The following is a 17,337-nucleotide window of genomic DNA, read 5'->3' as shown; positions in this document are numbered from 1 at the left end:
CTAAAACATATCAATTAACAGGGGCTTGCTAGAACTCTCATAAGAAAATTTTAAAGGAAAATTGACTTTTTTCACAAAAAACTAATTACGCAGAACACAGATTGGTTCAAAATATCTCAAATTTGACAGAAATACTTGATAAATGTGAATCAACCCATATGAGTCCGGCTGTAATCTACGAAAAAAAGCAGAAAAGTGAACTTGTCTAATGTACAAGCTTTAAGTTATGAAAAAAATAAAACAAATAGGTGGCACCACTGAAAGAGAAGTAATAAAGTGCAAACGAGAACACAGGTCATTGGTTTAATTTTGTTAGTGGCAGACGAGACGAATTTCTTATTGAGATTCGGAATTATCGTCAATTCACGACTATGTTCAGTGGTCGGACGTGGAAAATACTCATCAAACCATGCGCCTTAATAATCTGAAATCAAATATTAGGGCGTGTCATTTTTGCATGTTTCGCATATGGCGATCTGAAAATGAGTTATGATTTTTGGAATGTTAAAACATAAGGATGTGTCAAAAGTAGTAGTATTTTGGCTCAAATATTGTGAACGAACTCACGCAAGGAAAACGTCTTTTGAGCATTTGTATGCAATTAATATTTGCATATTTTGTCTAAGAGAGCAAATTTGTATCTAGAGACGTCGGTTAAAAATAAGATTTTTTAACAAAAACTTGTGCTTATTGAGCTGCCATATCTTAGATAGGTGCAAACCAAAATAATACTATATAGTGGCAATATTTAGCTTAAATATCAAAAAAGTGATTGTGAATTTATTGGAGGTAGCTAATTTTTTGAACTCTAGAAAAAATGCAAATTTTGTAAATTTTCATAACAAATTAACACAAAGATCCTTTGAAAGAGAACATCCCCGTTTTTTTAGCTAAAGCCGAATTTTTATCTTTTTTTATTGCCTGAGTTCATTGCAATAGTTCCTTTTTTTTTAATTTTTTAAAATTCAAAAATAATTCAGTATTTTTTAATATTTTTTTTTAAATTTGATTAAATGTGCTAAATCGCTTTTTAAAGCATTGCTATGGACTCACGCAATAAAAAAATTAAAAAAAACGAACTTTTGCTCGAGAAATGAGGATGTTCTTTTTCAAAGGATCTTTCATCAAAGAATCAATTATTTGATATTCGTTTTAAATAATGCGATCATAAAACAATATTTTGGTAGGCACCAATCCGAGATATGACAGTTCGAAAAGGACAAGTTTTTGATAAAAAAAAAATCCCTTATAACTAACGAACTTCTCCAGATACAAGTTTACTCTTTGAGAGAAAAATATGCGAATAATAATTTTGTTCTGGAACGAAGGAGCTCCGTTGAACCACCCTAACACCAGAAATGGCCCAGTAGCAACATGGCGATGCTGCGCGCATTAACGGATGTAATGCGCGCCAAAAACATTCGGGTTTTCCTCGGGTCTCGGGTTTTTCAAAGGGTCGAGACAAATTTATCCCCAGGTTCGGTCTCTTTTCCAACCAACCACCAGCGAAGACGGATCACGGTAACAAGTCAGAGGCCTGAGCGGCCAAGCCAGAGGCCTATAGAGGCCAGAGTTTGTGTCAGAATAATTGTTGTCGGAAGTCCAAAATTGTATTGTAGTTCTAAGTTCGGTAAAATACAGTCCACTTTTTGTAATGTTGTATGAGAATGTGTGTGGTTATTATTTAAACAATAAATATCTGATGCTATCGATCCTGCCATCAGGGACGATCCTGAACAAATTTTATACAAATGCTTAGAAGGCATTTTTCTTGTATAAGTTCGTTCACAAAAGTCTGAGCCATAATTCCGGTTTTTTCGACACACTCCAACATTTCAACTTTATGAAAATCATCACTCATTTACAAATCGTCATATGTATAAGGTGTTTTGGACGATGTTGCCTCAAAACTCAATGGCTACAACTTTGTGGAAAACAATTTAGCTCTATTTGTTCATAAGCATTTTGCTGGAGCCATCATTTGGCTATCTCTTATAGTACTTCCGTAATTGACTTGTCACGATAAAGTTCTGTCCTGGACCACTGTGCAATGGCGTAGTTGGTAAGATGAGCACAGATTTGTAATACTTATGCTCACATTGTTTGGACATGGTTCCGGCTCCGGTAAATAAGACGAAGAGACTAAAAAGGAGCAGATTTTTAAGGCTGCTGTTGTGATTGTTCCTTTGGAGAGTAAAACGGAGATACTGTTTTGAATCGGACTTCCGGTGGAAAAGACGAGAAGCGCAGATGTTGAAGGCTGATTGTTTGTTTTTGAATTGTCTTTCTGGTGAAAAAGACGGATGACCTGAGAAGCGCAGATTTTTAAGGTTGCTACTGCTTTTTGTTCATTTTTAAATCGATCTCCCGGTGGAAAAGAACAGGTTTTTAAGACTGCTCTCATGATTTCCGCCATCGTCTTCGATGGTTTTGGCCTCGGTGATCAAGAAGGAGCAGCAAAAAAGTGCAGATTTTCAAGATTTCTGCGATCGTTTTTCAATGATTTCTATTCTGGTAGAAAGGCGAAGTGATTTAGAAATCGCAAATTTGCAAAACTTATGCTCGAATTGTTTGGACATGGTTCCAACTCCGGTAAATAAGGCGAAGAGACTAAAAAGGAGCAGATTAAATATACGAACTGCTGCTGTGATTGTTTTTCCTTCGGTCAAATAAGAAGACGTAGTGACTGGAAATGCGCAGATTGTTGAGGCTACTGCCATGATTGTTTCTCCGGAGAATTACACGGAGAGACTGTTTCAAATCGGACTTCCGGTGGAAAAGACGGGTTGACTTAGATGCGCAGATTTTGAAGGCTGAGGTTGCTGATTGTTTGTTTCTGAATCGTCCTTCTGGCAACAAAGACGGATTGGCTAGAGAAGCGCAGATTTTTAAGGCTGCTACTGCTTGTTCATTTTAAATCGATCTTCCGGTGGGAAAGAACAGGTTTTAAAGGCTGCTGCTGCGTTGTCGTCTTTGATGGTCTCCGATGACCAAGAAGGAGCAGCAAAAAAGTACAGATTTTTAAGATTACTTCGAAGGTTTTTCAATGGCAGAAACGCGAAGCGACTTAAAAATCGCCGATTTCAGGACTACTGCTGCGATTATTTATCGAATTATGAAAATAAATAACACAAATATGTGAGAACACTGGAAGAGAAGCAGAGAAATGAAAAAACACTAGTCAGTTATTGGTTTACTCATGTTTAGGCAAATTTGGAATTGAGATTCCAATAAAAACGAGCAGATTTTCAAGGATGTTGCTCCGATGGTTGTTCCTCCGTTTAAATAAAAAAAGACGGAGAGACTGGAAAAGCGCAGATTTTTAAGGCTGCTTTTATTTTTCCTCTGGAGTAAAAAGCGGAGGGACTGTTTTTATTCGAACTTCCGATGGAAAAGACGATTGGCTTAGAAGCGCATATTTTTAAGGCTGCTGCTGCTGATTGTTTATTTTTTAATCGGCCTTCCGGTAGAAAAGAAGAGGTTTTTATCTCCTGCTATGATTTCCGTCGTCGTCTTCGATGGTCTTTGCTCCGGTGATCGAGAAGAAGGAGCGAAATAGTTCTCTCGATGGTTAAACGATCGTTTTTCTTGCCATCACCTTTGCCAAACTGTGGTTAATTGAATTGTTTGCTCTTTCGGACGAAATAATTGAAATCCCATTAAACTTGTGAGCCATTTCCCAGCTCCACTTGCAGAAAACGCTGCAAAAAGCCCGTCATTATCAAGCCGAATCAGGAGGCCTTCGGTAAGTATCCACTCACGAAAAACTTCCCGGCGAATCGCGGACGCAGCGGCGTAAGTGCGCCTCCATATATGGTCTATATTTGCGAATGATCAATGAATGGTTTTTCCTCACGCTTGAATAATGGCCGTTTATTTTGGGGCCATCGCCGGGAGAGTGCCTTAAAACTTAACATCTCGGCTAATTGAATCGTGTGTTCGTGTCATGTAGAAGAGATCTTCTTTTTTTTGGTTCGATCAACTGCTGTGGATCTTGAAAGTTCGTCGGGGAGTGAAAGAATCGCGTTCGATTGAAGTTTTTAACATACGTTTAGCAGTCGTTATTTGACTTGTAACATTGGAATTGGGAAAGTTTGTTTTATAAATCTTCGAATATTTGAGGACACTGTTCGTATACATAATAGCCGTTTATCCATCTTCGTCAACCTGTCCGGAGAAATCGATGAAACATCCAGCTTCCAGCTTCACGAGATCGAGCCACCGAGATCAACCCTGAATGTTTTAACTTTAATGAACGGTTTGCGCTTTGTTTATTTAAATTCTTGGAGGTTTTGCCTTCCCACCAACGACACGCCGCCGCCGAGCCACCGTCTGACATGATGAATTTCAGTGGCACACAATCTTGAAAGACGGTATGCAAAACAAAAAAAATCCGTTGATAGTCACCATCATTCTGCTGCTACCAAATGAAGTGATTGCTCAGGGAGTTGCTGGAATGATAGTCTTTTTTATGCTTCGCGAACTCCCATGAAAAATGGTTATGCATTACATGAGTTAAGTTGAGGTTTTTTCGTTTTTTATCAGTGACATACCGAGCCGATTCTTAGAAAGGCACCGAGCGTGCTATCACTTATTTTAATGACCTCTCACAACCGCCTCTTTTTAATCCTTAATTTATATTTTTTTTGCCTAACCTCACTTTCAATTCAAAGTAAGGGAACGAAATAAAGAAGTGAAAAAAATCTAGAAAAATGACTGTTCAAGCAAGTTTGCCCCCTTATGTACATATGTATGTAGATCATCACAATAATTCCGAATGACATCGGAGAAAAACTAAACATGACACAGCGTATTAAGCGAGCGCGCAATCATTCCTTGGAATGCCACCTTCGAGTGACTAAGATATCAATTGTACATACGTATGTGAAGGTGTAGTGAGAAGTCAAACTTAATTATGTAACTAGAATGTTACCAGCTGACTTGACAAAACTGTTATGACAGATCTGTAATAGACGGTCAGACCTAGGTCAGGCAAATAGGAATTCGCTGCAGCGTTTTTGCAGCATTCTTTTTTACCTTTTGACAGAAAACTGAGCACTTTTTTAAAAGAGTTGAAATCATTTATGATAAAAACTCGTGCTTGATCCAAACAAAATCATTAAAACTCTTGTTTCACAGATGAGACATTCTCAGTTTAGTAAACTTGTTCATCTTTCAAATGCACATCTCTCTAAGACAGGCATGTCAAACTGGGGGTTCGCGGGCCGCATGCGGCCCGCGCCCTCGGTCAATGCGGCCCGCGTAGCCTCGTCTTAAAATGTCACAAAAAAAACATCACTGATTTTTATGTAAAATATTACTGCAAAAAAACTAAAGCTGAATGTACCGATTCAACTGATTTTGGGTGCGGCCCTCTACGTCATAGAAAATTTTTAATGCGGCCCGCACACCTAAACGAGTTTGACATGCCTGCTCTAAGACTTAAAAAAAGTTTTAATTATGATTATTCTAATTAGAAAATTTTGTACCTGTTTACTGAACGGTGATTGAATCAGACCAATTTGACTTTTAACCCCTTTTTTTATTTTTTTTTTTTTTTTTGGTTTTCCACCCGTGGGGTCAGACAATAAAAGTAAACCGATAGTCGACTCAGCTGATTTGCGAAAATGAATATTGGAACACGACCAAATACCAGCAAAGAAGGTACCTTTTTTGCGTTTGAGGATCATGTATTCGTCGTCACATCTTTTTGCCTTTCTTTTTTTCGCAAGCCAATCAATTACACGCTTAGAGTGAGTTTCTTATTCCTGAGTTGTTAATCATTTGAATGTACAGTAAATGAGGACAGACTTTTTAAATGAAAAGAGATTGTTTGTGAATGACCAGTGGAATAAATAGTAAGTTGAAATCGAATTTCGTTGTCTGACGTCATCTTGAAATCCAAGATGGCGGCTTTCGCTGAACATTGAAGTGTTGTAAATGACTTAAAATAGCATGAAACCCCAACAATATTGGTATTGGGTGAAAGGGCTAAACACGTAGAAGTCGACTTTTGCTTTCTGACGTCATCCTGAAATCCAAGATGGCGACTTTAGCTGAACTTTAATACTGTAATTTTGTGAAGAGATTTATCACCGTAATTTATGTTCGTTACTTTAATGTATCGGCCTTATCGGTGAAAAGTGATGTCCTTTTTAGAAGGGACATCTTAAGATTATGAAATTTTATAGATGCCATCATCATATGATCTTTTTGTTCTTCGTACGACAAGTTTTTCCGCTTGTGGGACGAACCACGCTTGGCCTACTAATGTGTGATGGTAGATGCAAATCTATTTGTATCTACCGCTTCATAGAAGTTTTCCCGTGCAAAACAAAAATTAGATATGTGATGATAATGCTTCAAAATAAATTCTACCCGCTCATTTTCATCATCCTTCATTTCATCTAACGTTCTATCCATCTATAATATTTCATAATCTTAAGAAGTCCCTACTAAAAAGGACATCACTTTAAGGCCGATAAATTTAATGCTGTGAATGACAAAAAAATTGCATCAAACCGCCACTATAATTGGATGAAAGGGCTAAACTAGAAGAAGTCGAGTTTTTTCTGACGCCATCTTGAAATCTAAGATGGCGGCTTCCGCTCTACTTTGGATGCTGTAAATGTTTAAAAGTAGCATGAAGCCCCCACAATACAGGTATTGGGAAAAGGGCTAAACTAGAAGAAGTCAAATTTTGATAACTGACGCTATCTTGAAATCCAAGATGGCGGCTTCCAATTAACTTTAAAATGCAGTTAATCACAGAAAACCGCAGGAAACTCCCACATTATGGGTATTTGGTGAAAGAGCTAAACGAGTAGAAGTCTAATTTCGCTATCAGAAGCCAACATGAAATTAAAAAGGTTTGTTCTGGATCCTCTGAATTCGCTTGATTTGCGAGTCTGAAGCGTGAGTAAAATTGTGGAGCGGTAGGTATTGAAAATGCGGCATAATAACTGACGTCATATAAATAATTTTGACCAGAAAGTCAAAAATCTGTTTATTCGGCAAAGAACATCATATTTAATTGCTATTTCCTTGATAGTGTTGTCTACATGATCAATGAAGTTTAGCTTTTCATCGACTTGAATTCCAAGATATTTTGTCTGGCACACTCTTTCAATTACACATCCATCAATCAGTAAGCTTGGACAATCAACAATTTTGCGATTTCCAATTATCATCCAGTTGGTTTTGTCGAGATTCAGACACAATTTTCTTTGTATCAAAAACTCAGTAATGTTTTCTAAATCGGCATTTGCTTTTTGCATCATAAGGTCCAAGTTATCACCAGTCCAATAGAACACTGAATCATCTGCAAACAATTTAAGGTGACCGCCTCGCAAACAAATTTTCAAGTCGTTTGTGTATAGAATAAACAAAATTGTCTGGCACACTCTTTCAATTACACATCCATCAATCAGTAAGCTTGGACAATCAACAATTTTGCGATTTCCAATTATCATCCAGTTGGTTTTGTCGAGATTCAGACACAATTTTCTTTGTATCAAAAACTCAGTAATGTTTTCTAAATCGGCATTTGCTTTTTGCATCATAAGGTCCAAGTTATCACCAGTCCAATAGAACACTGAATCATCTGCAAACAATTTAAGGTGACCGCCTCGCAAACAAATTTTCAAGTCGTTTGTGTATAGAATAAACAAAATTGGTCCCAAGACACTGCCTTGCGGAACTCTCAATTTATTCTCTCTGTACTGCGAGTAGGCAGAACTAAACTTAGTCCTAAATAACTTTGAAACCACTTAAGGCTGCGCCGTTTAACCCAATTCTTACTAAAACTTCCAATAGCTTCATTCGATCAATTTTTTCGAAGGCTCTTCTGGCGACTGTGTAGTTGCCTTTTTCAATGTAACCATTTAGTTACGTAATAACAAATTTACTGCAGTCTTCGTCGAATGTTTCTTCCTGAATCCAGACTGTTCGTCGATCAAAATATCTCTCGACTCAATTAAAGCTACCAATTGTCGTTTCACAGACAGGATTTTTTTCAATACGACTTGGAAACATTTGTGTGTGTTAGGCCGATAGAACCTGACTAGGAACGCAAGGATTTGAATGCTATACACGGAGCGTAGGTAAGTTTCGCAGTCATCCAGTAGGTTTAATTTTAAAATAAATCTTTTTTTTTCTTTTATTAACAGAGAAGCGTTTTCGTCTATGTTTAAATGAAAAAGTGCAAAAAAGTGTAATGTGAAAAACGCTTGAAATATATTAAGTTTATTCAAACGACAATTGTGTTTCTTTTTTCTGAATCAATGCATTTGGGTTAAATGAAAAATAAAAAGTATGAGGAACCAGGGGAAAAGGCAGTAGAATTCACTTGCAATTACAGAAGAAACCCGTTTCGAACTCACAGAAATTTGCTAAAACTCCCGCAAATTACAGGAAAACATTTTTCAGAGCCTGCAGGTCAATCAGACAGTTGTTTTTCTGAATACTTTTTCTGTCCCGAGACTTGTCCTGTAATTTCAGCTGTTGAAAATACAGAACGAAATCGTTCCGATCACCGGAGGAAAGATTAAGTGTGTAGATTGCTCTGAGCAGGGGAAAACGACACGGTGACGCGGACGATGCACACCATCACATCTTCTCTTAGGAAGGTTTTTCTTGAACACGAACGACAGGAGAGAATTTCGTTCGTGGAAGCAAATTTAAAGAAACCATATAAATGCTACATTTCGCTGCTTTTGCTGATTTTTCTATGCTTTTTTCTGCTCCTCTCTTTAACGATGGTTTAGTGATTCAGTATATTAAATTGTAACATTTTTTTGTTATTTTCTGTTATTTGTAATAGGGCTACAATTCACAAGCCTATTAAATCAGCTTTTTTTCACATTAAATGCAATTCAATGTTTTTCTTTCAACTTGTAAATATATGAAGTGGTAAATAAATATAGTCATTTAAACAAAAATTTCGTTCGTCATGCTTGGCATCGCTCCTCAGATTTGCCCGTTCAGAGTAAGAGCGTGTATTTTTTTCGCTGTGCTCTTCCCAAACGGAGAATCTTAAAAAAATTCTCAGTTACCTCCAGAGCGACCAAGCGTGGGCAAGAGAAGCAAGCAAACTGATGAAGTGCGTTCTCGGTGCAGATAAATTCGTTCGCACTTGGGCGAAAGAGAAGCTTTAGGGGGAAGTGTTCCTAAATGCGCATGTTGGGTAATATGCGCATACAGCCGATTGACGATATGGCTAGAAATTCATCATATCTAATCAGTGCAGTTTGAGGGTAATACGCTTTTAACACATGGCATGAAAAAATTAAATTGTTATATAAAATCGAAAAAATTTAAAAATTCAAACTAGATTTTTGTCACTTTTGTTATAATATATTGAACTTTAATTATTGTGCGTGCAGATTCTGTGCACAAAAATTTTCATGGTTTTTCTTTCTTATTCATCTGGAAATCGGATATTCAACAAATTGAAGCTTTTGGCAAAGTTGTAGATGATAAGATATTGGAATAAGAGACAGGTTCTGAATGCCCATATCGAGGCAGGTTAAATGCCTATATCAAGAAAAATAGATTATTCTTATAAATTTTTTACTTTCTATCATTTAAACATTAAATCTACGCTCAAATTTTGATCTTACAGCGAAAAAAGAAGAACTTCATACTGATCCGATAGAAATACAATATGAACAAAATATTACCATGAAATATGGTTATATGGCATACTTAACTATGTTTCATGCAAAAGAACTAGTGATGTAAAAAATTTCACCGAAATTTCAGCCTTGACGTATGCTTAACATCCGTTTCTACCATTTTCAGTTAAATAATTTCAAAATATTGCAAGTGTAAATGAAATATAGCTTAAAACATAAATATGCGCATTTAGCCCGCCGGTTTCGGAAATCGGCTACTTTGACTTCTTTTATTATAAAATTATTTTCACAAAAACTGTGAGAGATTTTAACAAAAAAATTGCTCTTACTTATAGAAAACAGATGTCCGCTCATGTGCATATAGTTTTCAGGCTCCTATCTATCGGAATATGGGAGAAAATGAGTGTTTTCCTTAATATGCGCATATAGCCCGCCTCTCCCCTACAGAAAACTCAGTTTGTCTTCATGGGTTGCGTATCGCTCGAGCGGCCCGAGTGCTATTTACAGAGTAGGTATAGATATAGCATGCAGTGCTCAAAATATTCCTTTCCAAAATTAACTTTCAAATAAAGCAGATCGTAGTTTTACGCAGCTTATTTTTCTGTGCACGAAGTTCAAAGGGGCATATTGCTTTCTAAATTTAGTTTGGCGTTTTTAATGATTTTTTAACCTGCGCCCACTAATCAGACCCTACTCCAATAATGAACTTCCTTCGAGGTGGAATTATCGGTATAAGATCCTATGCCGGACCGGCATTAACTAGCATTCTAATAACTGGCGTTTTCCTCACAGCGCAACAGCATTGTTTATATCTAAAAGAAACCAAATAATACACATTCAATATCCTACCACAAGCTGGAGGCTGGAAGCCAGCAAGGATATTGTCGAATGATGTACCGAACGCTGTGTACTATGTTTCTCATGGTCCAAGCAGTTCTCTTATATCCGTGTAGAGCACATCTCTCAGATTTAAGCTTTTTTCTCAGAATTGAGGTTTCATCTCCAATGTCCTCAAGGCCAAAAATGCTTAAATCTCAGGAATAAAACTTAGCAAAAAGATGTTGGTCTCACGAGACATAAAAAAATCCATTGCCCCTCGATTTCCAACTGTCGGCAAGAAACCACCAGCCAAGATGAGCAAGACGAGCTTCCCCTTCAAAGACAAAGGAGGATGAACTAAATCTCCGACCAAACAGCAGACGGTCAAATGCAGAGCGTTTTTTGGTAATCGGCAGTGGCAGAAGGACTATGACATTAAACCACTCAGATGGTGCATTGGGTAAGACATCGGACTAGCAAGCCAAGATGAGATGTTGCAGTGAGTTCGATTCTCGCTATTTTTTTTGGGATGAGTTATCCAATAGGAAGAAAATTTCATAAATTTTTTTCTTGTTCCGCTTGAATGTAGTGGTCATGCATTATTTTGCTTGGGAGCTTTTTTCTTCATGCCAGTAGTGCTTCTCCAATCATTACATTTTTTATACACTATACTTTTCGGCACAGAGATTTGCTTAAAAGGCATTCGGTTTTGCAAACTCTCCTATGGGTGTAGTGATGACGCTAGTGGAATAAAAAATGCCCTACAGGCGCCTATGGTTCAGAAATGTTGAACTAGTTGTCTCCCAAACAAAAATAAAGATACTCAAACTTAAAAATAAAAAACAAATTACATCCTCATAACCTTTGCCACGATTTTGCGTGTCAAAATTGGCGTCTCACTCCATGGGACAATCGACCTATCGCTGTCGCCCAATTTGGTAGCAATTTTTCACCACCGCTTCCAACAAGCAGCAGCAATTTTATTTCCCAATCAAGGAACTGCCCCAGTTATAAAAATGCACGAATGTTTAAATTTATCAGCTCCAGAGGCTTCCGTGCAATTGAATTCACCCGTTTTATAACGACGATGTTACGCGTGGCTGGTCGCTTGTGCCATGTGTACCTCTATATCAAGCGCTAATTTTCGCACCTTTTTTGGCACCGTGTGAAATAATAAATTATCACCTCGCTTCGGAAGCTTGTCGCGTTTTTCTCCAACGGCGGAGGCAGCAAATTGGAATCTTGGAAGTGACCGCCGCCTGGCGACTACATGCAACAGTGTACAACTGGGTTGATCGTTGCGTTTTTAGGATACCTTTGGGAGCCTTTGTCGGCTGATCGTTCCGGAGGCTTCCGAAGATCTTAACTTTTGAAGAACAACCAAGAGATTCACGCGATGATTTTAAGCACTTTGTGGAACCAGATTTCAAAAGATCGATAACAGGGATGATAATCGATCGTTTTCACGCATGATACACGAGTATAGAGGAAGTGTCGCTAGCAACGGATACGACACTAACACTAACAACGTTACAATTACGAACAATTGAGTGAAATTCAGCAACGAAAAGTTGGTTTTTTTATTTTTTTCCCACGTTTGAACAGCCTTAGTTTAAGAACTAGGAGAGGTAAAACCTCTACAATAAGGTTATCCGAAAAAGAGTACTTCTAGTTAGTTTTTTTTAAACTCAAACCGCAATCACACCCTCATATCAGTGCAAATTTCTATCACTCACCAGAACTCCATACAAAATATCAACCACCACCCACAACAACAGGTTCATATTTGGAATGGATATCAGCAGCGTTTTCAAAGCTGGTTAGACATGTTAGACTTAATAAAAAAAATTAAGTGAGGTCAGCGGAATTTCAGGTTTTCAATCTATTTGAACCAGTGGAACCATCCAGGTCCCGAATGCAGTTCGTCAACAAAAAGACCATCGAAAAACCCATCACCCGGCATCCGTCATTGGCCTTCCTTCTGATAACCTCCAAGACACGGTAACAAGATGCACCGCATGAACCTTCATCAGACCGTCATCACTGTCAATCAAACAACGAAACGTGATTCCGTCGACCAACCGAACTGGACCAATTGGACCGACCCTTCGCACCGATGTATGGGAGGTGAAGTAGATGTCCTGTGAATTCACGTGTCACGACGAAACTAACCGTCCGGGCAACCAACGGGGGAAAAAAGTAAACAAAAACAATCTAACCGATTTCCACCGCACGACCGGTCCGTCACAGAAAAAAAAACAAGTGAACGAAATCGATGAAAGTCGGTGGCGCTGTTTGGTTTGAAAATTGAATTTTAGATTGGTTAGCCCTGATGTCACTCGGTAAGGTTCGGCAGATCATCCAATCAGCAGCGGTCCCAAGAGTACGATATACAGAGATAAGTCTAACCGGGGCTCCTGCTGGCATGATGTGGCATTTGAAGTCAGATATCGCCGTCATCTGACTGCACCAAGTCACCTTAATCATTGAGCCGTGTCAGATTAGTCAGATGTTACGCGTATATGCGAGTTTTTGTGGGAATTCTTGTGGATTTAAGTAGGTACAACTTTAAATCTTATCGAGGCGGCCCCAGAACCGAGTAAACCGCGAAAAATACAAGAAGAGCCTGTTCATCATCCAGGGCTAGAAGCGATCATGAGACAAAAAAGTAGGGCAAAATAGTTACTTTCAAATCAAATTAGGGTAAAAGTAGTGACCAGATCAAGTCAAAAACGAGCTCAATAGCGATTTTAAAAAAATTCCTACAGAACGACTCCAAGACAATTTTGCTTGTTGAAAAAAAGTTTTTTAAAGGCTCTTGGCCCACTTATAGAAAGGCATATTTTGGACAAAAAAGAACATTTTACCTAAATGAGTTTTGATGATTTAGGAATAGCGACTACTGAATCCTGAAGTTCTGAAACACCAGTAGGAGAGAACTAAAGGATCGTCCCCGAAGGACTACGACAACTGAGTTCGATAGATATTTCAAGTTTACCCACAAATAAAACCTACCTACAAAAACCGACCTACAAACCCACAAAAAGACTCGGAGTTAAGTTAAGATTGGCTCAACATTGAAAAAAAAATGACAGATTAATAAAGAAAGTTATGACGTAAAAATTGGAAGATCCTCAAAAAATGTGACAACACTTTGCTGCCCCTACTCACATAACAGTCCTATTCGCCTTTTCGTCATTTTTCATCTAACCTTACAGTTTGTCCTTTTTGACATAGGACTTCAATATAAAACAATAAAAAAGATAGTTTGTTCGAGAAATTTCGAAAAAAAATTCAACTCCTGACTGTCCTATATGAAATATACCCGCATAAGAGTCCCATATATGAATTATCATGAACTTAGTTAATTTTTAAGGTTTATTTTTGATAAAAACCTTAGGTTGATAGTCTAAGTCATTTCTAAAGAAGATTTTATTTAGTTGATGACAAAATATTCAAAAATAGTCTTTGACTGGCTACAAAGATGGAAGGAATGACTGCCTAAAAAAACACTACCAAATACAATTATACACAAAAAAGATACATCTTACGGCGAGGAACTTAAGATTTTTCCCCAGAAGTAAGTTTTTATAGTTGATTACAGAAATAATTAAATCCAAGGAAAAAAGGTACAATGGTAGATAAAAATATATTCGGGATGGGACTGTTATGCGAGTAGATTTGAAAAAAGTTTCGTATAAACCCGCACAACAGTCCCATAACGGATAAAAAGGTGCTCCGGGCAGTGTTGTCAACTTACCAGATTTTGTCTGCCAGACATTTTTCAGGTTTCCAGACTTCAAGACTTTTGACATTTCTTCCAGACAATTCCAGACTTTTGGGTTAGAACTGAAATTGTTCTAAGAAACTAAAATTCAAAATGGCCAAGGTATAATATGGCAGGAAATGATAAAAATTAATAAAGGCAAATGCTTCGAAGATGTATGTTAAATTGAGAGTAAGGCAGAAAAAGTAACTGATAATGACAGAGACATACAATTAGTGGCTATCTGTAACACTGGCATCTGGCGACCAAAACAAAAATTCAGCAGCTTCAAAAGTTGGCAATCTAGACATTTCCAAACATTTCCAGCAATTTTTTCAAAATCTTCCAGACATTTTCCAAAAACAGTTGACAACCCTGGCTCCGGGTAGTAAAAAAAAGCCCAATCTCGGAAATTTTATGATGCCCTACGGTTTATTATGACAACCTAGAAAACATTCCAACAAACGATTTTTGTTTATGCTGAAAGTTGTGGTCATAATTCAAAAATATATTCCATAACAGAAAAAGCTCATTTTTTCGCTGGCTCGTTTTTTTTATATGGGACTGTTATGCGAGTAGGGTAAGATTGATGCAAGATTGAAATAGCTTTGCAACAGTATGGTGACAGAAGATTGACAAATGTCTTACAGAAGTAAAGTACAAAAATAACGAAAGGTTCCAGGTTTTCAAACAAAATATCGCAGAAATTTCACTAGAATAATTTTCTACGTAGAACATAATTTTTTATTTCAAAACTAACTCAAAGAACATTTGCTAACAATAATGAAACATCAAGCAGAATTTTGAGAAAAATTTAAAAAAAAATAAAAGGTTTTATGAAGTTTTAGAATGCCTCGTAAACTTTGACAAAAGCGTCTAAAAATTTTTTGGAAAAATTTCAGAAGTTCCTCAGAATATTGTAGAAAATTCATGAGCCAACCTTAAAAAAGATGGAGAGACAACTGAAATATGTTTTGAAATCATCAATTGATACCAAGCTATCTTTCAATGGATAATGTCTATAAATATACAAACTTGGAAATAAATTAACTGATGTTTTCGATTCAGTTGAGTCACTTTACGCAAGTTTACCTCACATTCAATTCAACAAAGAGCATTGTCACAACCATCCGGAGTGAAGCACCTTTCACTAATAGCCACCTTACCACTTGCCGTCAATCAGAATTTGAATCACGAAATGTGATCAAAGTAACCGCAGGTCTTTAGAAACGAAAAATCAGAAGCAGAGCAAGTGTGCTAGTGAATTGTATTGCTAACAAATCCTAATTTTTCCTAATTTAGTAAGATAGTAGTTACAAGCAGTTGTGAGTGGTAGAAACATTCGTTAGACAATAATTATAATATGTACTACCAATCAGGTAAATTTATACAGTAGCATAGATAAATTGTAACCTAACCTAAACTAATCTTCCCAGCTCACGTGCTGCACGAAAGCATACGAAACACGTGCTACCAAAGTTGCGAGCACAGATTAGGCAGAAGGAAACTAAACATAAGTCATTTATTTCACTTAACTATAAAAACGATTCGAACCAAAAGAAACCATGAACTATGTGACTATTAATGTAGGAATTTTCTTTGTAATTTTCTCTGAAGGAATTTATTAACGCCACCAAATAAACATACATATTGTTGAATAAAGGTCGTTTTAACAAATCAGAAAATTCTATTCCTCTGTCTGTCGCTCACGCAACAAGCATTAATAGCATTTTTAAAAGTTCTCATACTTCTTGCATTTTTCCGATACAGCACTCGTTTTCATCATAGTATATGACATATTCATACATAAGTTTTCATAATGCTTGTTGTTTTGCGAAGTTCACAGCATTGACGTTGCGCAGATGTGCTTCGTATTTAGCAATTGTTAACAATAGGTTTACGGAAGAACAAACCTATTTTTGTTTAAATTCATTTTATTTTTTAATCAGAAAATGTTCAAGTTTTAGCCATACATCAAGGCAAAACAATCAACCTCCTTACTGGATCTAAATGATTTATCCATTTTAGATTGTGTGAAGTTTCCACAAACGAAAGAAAAAAACGGAACACGTCAAATTGTGACGTTAAACGAGTGTTAAAGCTAATAAATATTTAAAGTAATTATTGAAAAATGTGAGTTTAGTGACCAAATTTCAAAATACGCAACATCTGAGTAACCAATCTGAAAAAAAGTGACAAATTAGTAAAAAGTGACCAACTTCTAGCCCTGTCATCAGAGGGTACACTGAGTCATTTATTTGGTTCATTTATGAATACAGGCGTATGTAATTTTTAGCTTATCAATGCTGCATTTTACATGCTCTTCGCGCAAACAAGAAACCATCGCGTTAACTTGATCATTTTAAAGGAGGTTCGGATCAAACAGTGGTCAACTTAAATTCGCAATAGGTAGCACTGTTTCAAGTCAATTTCTAACGTATTTTTCGGATGTCAGCATTTGAAATTTTACACACTTTTTTAAGATTTTTTGTTTGAGGTTGTACGTCTGTTCTCTGTGGTAAAGCTATAAAATACTTCGTGAATGTTGTGTTGCATGAAAAAATGATGATTTTTTTCTAGTTGCAGGATAAAATTTTTCACTGTGGAGACATTATGATGGGCATCTCCTAGTAAAGGTTTAATACAATCAATGGCATAAGATGATATTGTGCGAATTTTACGGTTTTTATTTCAACTAGTTACCTTAGATACTGCAATTAGTCCTGATAAGAAAGTTAAAATGTTCAACTCACCTGAAAAAGAGAGAAAAAAATAATAAGTTTCATGTACAATGTATACATTTGTAAGTTATATTAAGGCTTAGCTGAAATAAAATAATAAAATTCTACGAAATAAGCAAAAGTATATATCGTGGAAGAAGTTTTCAGTTTTTATTGGTAAATCCGGGAATTTAAACAAATCTTTCCGTTCCGAGGCCATTCTGATTAAAACGCCTGTCAGGTGTTTGATTCTTAAAAAAAATGAAAGTTTAGATACTCCAGTGGAAATAATTTATGATCTGCCCCCAACCATTGACGCCGAAGGACTAAAAGTGGCCATAAATCTTTTCGCTTTTAGGACGCAAAAGAGTCAGGAGTTATCACAATCATTTGATAT

At 36.8% G+C, this 17,337-nt stretch overlaps 1 protein-coding gene across 1 annotated transcript in view; it reads right to left on the bottom strand.

Moving 5' to 3' along the window:
* LOC129746177 (NADPH oxidase 5) overlaps positions 1–17,337 on the bottom strand; it is a 357,046-nt gene that overhangs the window by 269,723 nt on the left and 69,986 nt on the right. The window lies entirely within an intron of this gene.

The sequence above is a fragment of the Uranotaenia lowii genome, chromosome 2, assembly GCF_029784155.1.
Source record: "Uranotaenia lowii strain MFRU-FL chromosome 2, ASM2978415v1, whole genome shotgun sequence".
Lineage (NCBI taxonomy): Eukaryota > Metazoa > Arthropoda > Insecta > Diptera > Culicidae > Uranotaenia > Uranotaenia lowii.
Note: the sequence above shows the minus strand (reverse complement) of the source record. Positions and strands in the feature narration are given on the sequence as shown.